Source organism: Oncorhynchus keta, chromosome 4, assembly GCF_023373465.1.
Source record: "Oncorhynchus keta strain PuntledgeMale-10-30-2019 chromosome 4, Oket_V2, whole genome shotgun sequence".
Taxonomy (NCBI): domain Eukaryota; kingdom Metazoa; phylum Chordata; class Actinopteri; order Salmoniformes; family Salmonidae; genus Oncorhynchus; species Oncorhynchus keta.
The window spans coordinates 55,094,107-55,100,464 of NC_068424.1; the positions used below are offsets into that span (position 1 = coordinate 55,094,107).

Sequence of the window (6,358 nt, forward strand, 5' to 3'; positions counted from 1 at the left end):
AGTTCAGCCGAGGGGGTGTTCTTTTTAAAAGACTAAAAACATTTCCCCAAAGCAATGTGACGATGACAAAAACACAAATGTCATTGAAAGGAAAGATTTGAAGAGATTTGCAGTCAGCAAGTTACCCTTGATGACAATACAGTAATTTGCTCCCCAGAAATGGCGTAGCCTCTCACCTATGAATTGGATTAGTGCAAATAAATATGTTTATAGATGGAAATTATAGGGCCCATGAAATAGTTAAATAATTACACTATTAGGTTATGCATATTCATGAAACCAATCATTGTAGCTCTTTTTAATTATATCAATTATGACCTTTTCATTCTGCCAATCTGAATGGGACACTCAGCCGGTTCAAAGTTCAACTACTCAAAGCTCAATAACTTATCAACACAGTAGGATTTATAGCTGTAGGCAGAGCATATCCTCAGAATACCATCTCCAACACTCTAATCAGAAAAGGAACAGTTCAAAGTTTGCCAGACGTTTTCATACCTCAAGTGGTCTAAAGTCAAGCTGATGTCATCTCATTCTAGTCAATAGGAGAACTCTGCAGTGCAGGCCTCAGTCCCTAATTAATGTGAAAAATGGAAGCCTAGTACTGGGAAATAACAGTAGAAAAGATTTTATGGTATTAATCTGTTTTCATCAACCTGGCCAAGGCTTTCGACTCTGTCAATCACCTCATTCTTATCAACAGACTCAAAAGCTTTGGTTTCTCAAATGACTGCCTCGCTTGGTTCAACAACTACTTCTCAGATAGAGTTCAGTGTGTCAAATCGGAGGGCGTGTTGTCAGGACGTCTGGCAGTTTCTATGGGGGTGCCACAGGGTTCAATTCTCGTGCCGACTAATTTCTCTGTATGTATGAATGATGTTGCTCTTGCTGCTGGTGATTCTCTGATCCACCTCTACACAGACGACACCATTCTGTATACAGTACATCTGGCCCTTCCTTGGACACTGTGTTAACAAACCCCCAAACGAGCTTCAATGCCATACAACACTCCTTCCGTGGCCTCCAACTGCTCTTAAATGCTAGTAAAACTAAATGCATGCTCTTCAATCGATTGCTACCCGCACCTGCCCGCCCGCCTAGCATCACTACTGTGTACGGTTCTGACTTAGAATATGTGGACAACTACAAATACCTAGGTGTCTGGTTAGACTGTAAACTCTCCTTCCAGACTTACATTAAGCATCTCCAATCCAAAATTAAATCTAGAATCGGCTTCCTATTTCGCAACAAAGCCTCCTTCACTCATGGTGCCAAACATACCCTCGTAAAACTGACTATCCTACCGATTCTTGACTTCGGCGATGTCATTTACAACATAGCCTCCAACACTCTTCTCAGCAAATTGGATGTAGTCTATCACAGTGCCATCCGTTTTGTCACCAAACCACCATATATTACCCAACACTGCGACCTGTATGCTCTCGTTGGCTGGCCCTCGCTACATATTCGTTGCCAAACCCACTGGCTCCAGTTAATCTATAAGTCTTTGGTAGGTAAAGTCCCGTCTTATCTCAGCTTACTGATCACCACAGCAACACCCACCTGTAGCACGCGATCCAGCAGGTATATTTCACTGGTCATTCCCAAAGCCAACACCTACTTTGGCTGCCTTTACTTCTAGTTCTCTGCTGCCAATGACTGGAACGAATTGCAAAATTACTGAAGCTGGAGACATATTTCCCTCACTAACTTTAAGCATCAGCTGTCAGAGCAGCTTACCGATCACTGTACCTGTACACAGCCCATCTGTAAATAGCACACCCAACTACCTCATCCCCATAATGTTATTTATTTATTTGCTATTTTGCACCCCGGTATCTCCACTTGCACATCTATCACTCCAGTGTTAATGCTAAATTGTAATTATTTCACCACCATGGCCTATTTATTGCCTTTACCTCCCTAACCTTACTACATTTGCACACACTGTATATATATTTTTCTATTGTGTAATTGACTGTACGTTTGTTTATCCCATGTGTAACTCTGATGTTTTTGTCGCACTGCTTTGCTTTATCTTGGCCAGGTCACAGTTGTAAAAGATAACTTGTTTTCAACTGGCCTACCTGGCTAAATAAAGGTGAAGAAAAACAACATTTGGAGTTCACTGGTCTGTGTTAAAGAATTCTCATGATCACTTAGGGTAAAATAAAAATTAAACACATAGCTTCCTGTGTAAGAAAGGCACGAAAAACAATAGCTTACTACTGTCAATATAGTATGCCCTGTGAGATACATTTAAACAATTCTCATGACTTCTGCAACACCACGTAGGCGATATGGTGAAAGAAAAATACTGGACGGAGCTCCCTAAATCAGAAAGGTTACAAAAGCAATGTTTTACTATAGCAGCTTACATATAGTATCGCTTGTGACGTTGAGGTACATTTAAATAATTCTCCTGACTTTTGCAAAACCACATAGGCTATAAGACAAGATGAGGTAGAGCATGTAAACAGGTAATAACATGGTTTCATTGTCTGCTGAATCACATAATAGATGTGTAAAAGCTCTACCTTAGACTAGAGGAGCGTAACGACTATGTTTTAAGAGTTAAGTATTAATTGGGTAGGCTACCTGCTATCGATTTCGGCCTTTTTCACAGGATGTTTCAGACATTCTATAGTAACTTGGCCCCTGCTCAGTGAAAGTAGGTGAAAGGTGAACTGATGTCATCAGACCCTGGCTGCAATTGCCCCCACCCAGATGTTCCAGCTCAAAGTGACTAAACTTATGTAATAGCAAGTGATGAGTCAGCAAAAAGTTTAGACAGTATGGAAAAGACACATCTAATCAGAAAAGCCTTTAAATATATACATTAGGCTCTTGAACAGCTTATATCCCGAAGCAATAAGACTGATACATAGCTAACAAAATAAATACACGGACTGAGTTAACCTTGTATCTTTATTGACCTTTTATTTGTATTTTTGCACACTCACAGGGCCTTACACACACACACACACACTCTATCAACTGCTCTCACACATAATATGCACATACATTTATACTGACTCTACACTCACATGCAAGCTGCTGCTACCTACTCTGTATGATAAACAATGTATCCTGATGCCTAGTCACCTTACCCCTATACATATCTACCTCCATTGCTCCAGTATCCCTGCACATTGTAAATATGGTATTGGAACTGACCCTGTACATAGCATGCTTGCTTACTTATTGTGTTCTTCATATTTCTTCTCATTGCTCGTGGTTTTTTTCTTGTATTATATTGTTATTATTTAATTGTTGGGTTTTGAGTTTGCAAAAAAGGCGTTTCACTGTACTTGTGCATGTGACATTAAAAGTTGAAACGTGAATCTTTATAGACCTTATCTAAGTTTGGATATGTTTTAGGCTCATAGTGAAAGATTCAAACTATTATGAGCAATTCCTATCAAGAATGTAAATTGTAAGATTAAAGTCAGTGGATTTAGTCAAAGTTACTCAACCTTATTCTTCTCGAGTGTACATTACCATAGATTGTTATTCAAGAGAACATGTTCTGTAGAGAACTGTTGACATTTTGTCTGAAACTTGTAAACACAGAGGCCCCCCTTGTCAATGCAGACTCATGACCCATTCCACATTGAGTGTGCGGGCCCCAGGAGGAATTAACAGTAGGTATTATGTAACCTGAGGAAGTGCGGCACACCTCAGCAGTGTGTCCACAGTATACCCCCTAGCCCAGAGGAACACCAGGTTTTATTCTGAGCCGTCAACATGGAGACGTCAGATGAAAAGGAAATAAGAGTCGACCAACACCACAACGGGAGGACTACAGGGTTAACATGACAATAACGCAAATTAAGAACTTGACTTTTCTCAAATGCTACACTACATTAATAGGTTTCATATTGTGTGATAAAAAAAATGAACTGACTTAATCTTCCAAATAGGTTTTTGATTAGAGCCAGAGTTTTTACTGGGACATACATCAAACCATAAACTGTAAGCGAGACTGTAATCTGAGATATCTAATACAACCATCTCTTAGGTTACTACTGTAGGCACATTTAACACTTGCTCTTAACCCATGGTGCCATTAAAACATTGCTGATATAGTCACACTATAAACCGTCTTGCTTTAATGAAATACCCTGGTCTATTAAATATTGAGTCCCACAGTAACACCGGCATGTTTTGGACTTCTCAGCCCTTTAATACATTGTGTGTTTGAGACTGCTGGGTTGTACCTTTGGATTGGTCTATTTCTTCTGCATCCACTGGTACCAATCATTTGGGGCTCCCGAGTGGCACAGCAGTCTAAGGAACTGCATCTCAGTGCAAGAGGCGTCGCTACAGTACCTGGTTTGAATCCAGGCTGCATCACATCCGGCCGTGATTGGGAGTCCCATAGGGCGGCACACAATTGGCACAGCATCGTCCAGGTTTGGCCGGGGTAGGCCGTCATTGTAAATTAGAATTTGTTCTCAACTGACTTGCCTAGTTTAAATAAAGGATAAATAAATAAAAAATGAGTATGTGATTAACGGAAGCTAAGCTAGAGCAGTGTTTGAGACTGGGCTGATCCCAAAAATGGTTCTCCTTACAAAAACGTATGTAAAGTCATAACGTTTTGTGCTACAAACTAGTATGACATATCAAAAGACTCTCACGAACACATAACTTGTTTGCTCTAAGATGCTCACAAGCCACACAAGTGTCGTTAGAAGGTAACAGGTTCTTCTACAGTACATAGATCATAGGAAATCCCAGTGTCTATACTGTAATAAGGTCACAGTTGCTGTCACAAACGCCACAGTTGTCACTGTCTAGTTTGATTTTAATTTCCCACTGAGCAAACAAGCTGTACTTACAGAATTCTTAGTCTTTTTTTTCATCATGTTGTTTCTTTGGCAGACATTCTTTTTGACATTCATCAATAAAACTAATAAATGCAACTGTATATGTCAAATTGTTTTGTGTTTAACTTGTAGTCCTGGTGGTCCTGCAAAGAAAATTGTAAAACACTTCAATTTGAGGCTATGAGGGCAGAGCAAGCAGATGAATGAAAATTGTGAATTTCATCTTGTTTTTCTGAGGGTACCCTGGTAACAATGGAGTCTATTAAAAACTACCAGAGCGTAACGAATCAGACCCATTACACAGGGTCTGAATGACCCACCAAATGGGAGGCTCTCACCAAACACTGCCTCATTACACACTAGGCCAACAAAAACAAGAAACTGCCCCCTACTGCAAAAAGACTGCTAAATAATATGCTACATATTAGGTAACAAATGGAAGTGAAAGGTTCGAGCTACAGATTTGGAGCCCACCACACACATATAGGGACAAACAAAAAGCAATGGTTGACTCAGGAGATATTGTCCAAAAAAAGCATGACAAGTGAGGATGGCACATTTAGTTGAAATGCTGTGTCGTCACATTTAGTCATCTAGATAGTCATGAGATCCACTCCCTAAAACAAGATGAACTCTGTTATTTAGTCTGGTTTATACATAGGCCTTTCTCAAAACCTCTGATTTGCTGTTTTAATGGAATGCCTAGACATATCATAGTAGCTCACAGATAGGAGTGCAAAAGGGGACAATTGTTGTAGTTTTGCTACCATGTACTATGTAGATCTTCTCGTAAGTGAGACACTAATGCAGCTAAATAGTTCAAAGATGTCCGCTTTCTTTACTTCCTTTCCTTCACCTGGAGTGATCTAAGTGAGCTGTGAGATTGGTTTTTAGATCAATGTACAAACAAATGTAGTCAAGGTGACGAGTGAGGTAGCCAGTTCAGACTATTGAGACGCCCTGAATCTTTGACAACTCCATCCGTCTCATCTTTTGCTGTTGGTTCCACTTTACTGCCGACTTCTCAAACTTATTTTACACAAGGTGTGACTTCCCCCTAGTGGCTGAAACCAAAATGGCAAGACATTTGTATTGTACAAAGAGAAATCACATACGGAATGATCTCATCAAATGTTGCCCATTAATCCATTATAATCATGTACATGTCGTTATGTACAATTACATCAAAACAAATACAGAGAACACTGAATTTGTTTAGAAATGTGTTGTCTAAATTGTGGCCCTACAGTTGATGGTAAAAACAGGGATTGATAATCGAAAAGGACAAGAAAAACAAACTACTACACTACTAATTTAGTACTTTGGACACATACTGTATCGCTCCAATCCCGATATTTTAAAAAGGCATGCCAAAGGTTGATAATGCACTCACCCATTACAGCCTTAAAAATAAACATCACACACACATTCACGCGCACAAACACACACACACACAGCGCACTCTCTCCCTGGTACAACAGAAAACAATGCAACAAAGGCCCCTCTTTCTGCCTTCAGACTGGCAT

The 6,358-nt window shown here is 39.9% G+C and overlaps 1 protein-coding gene across 1 annotated transcript in view; it reads right to left on the reverse strand.

Annotated features, from left to right (window-relative positions):
* Positions 1-6,358, reverse strand: part of LOC118378590 (phospholipid-transporting ATPase ABCA1-like) — a 51,702-nt gene that overhangs the window by 43,495 nt on the left and 1,849 nt on the right. The gene's annotated exons all lie outside the window — the stretch shown is intronic.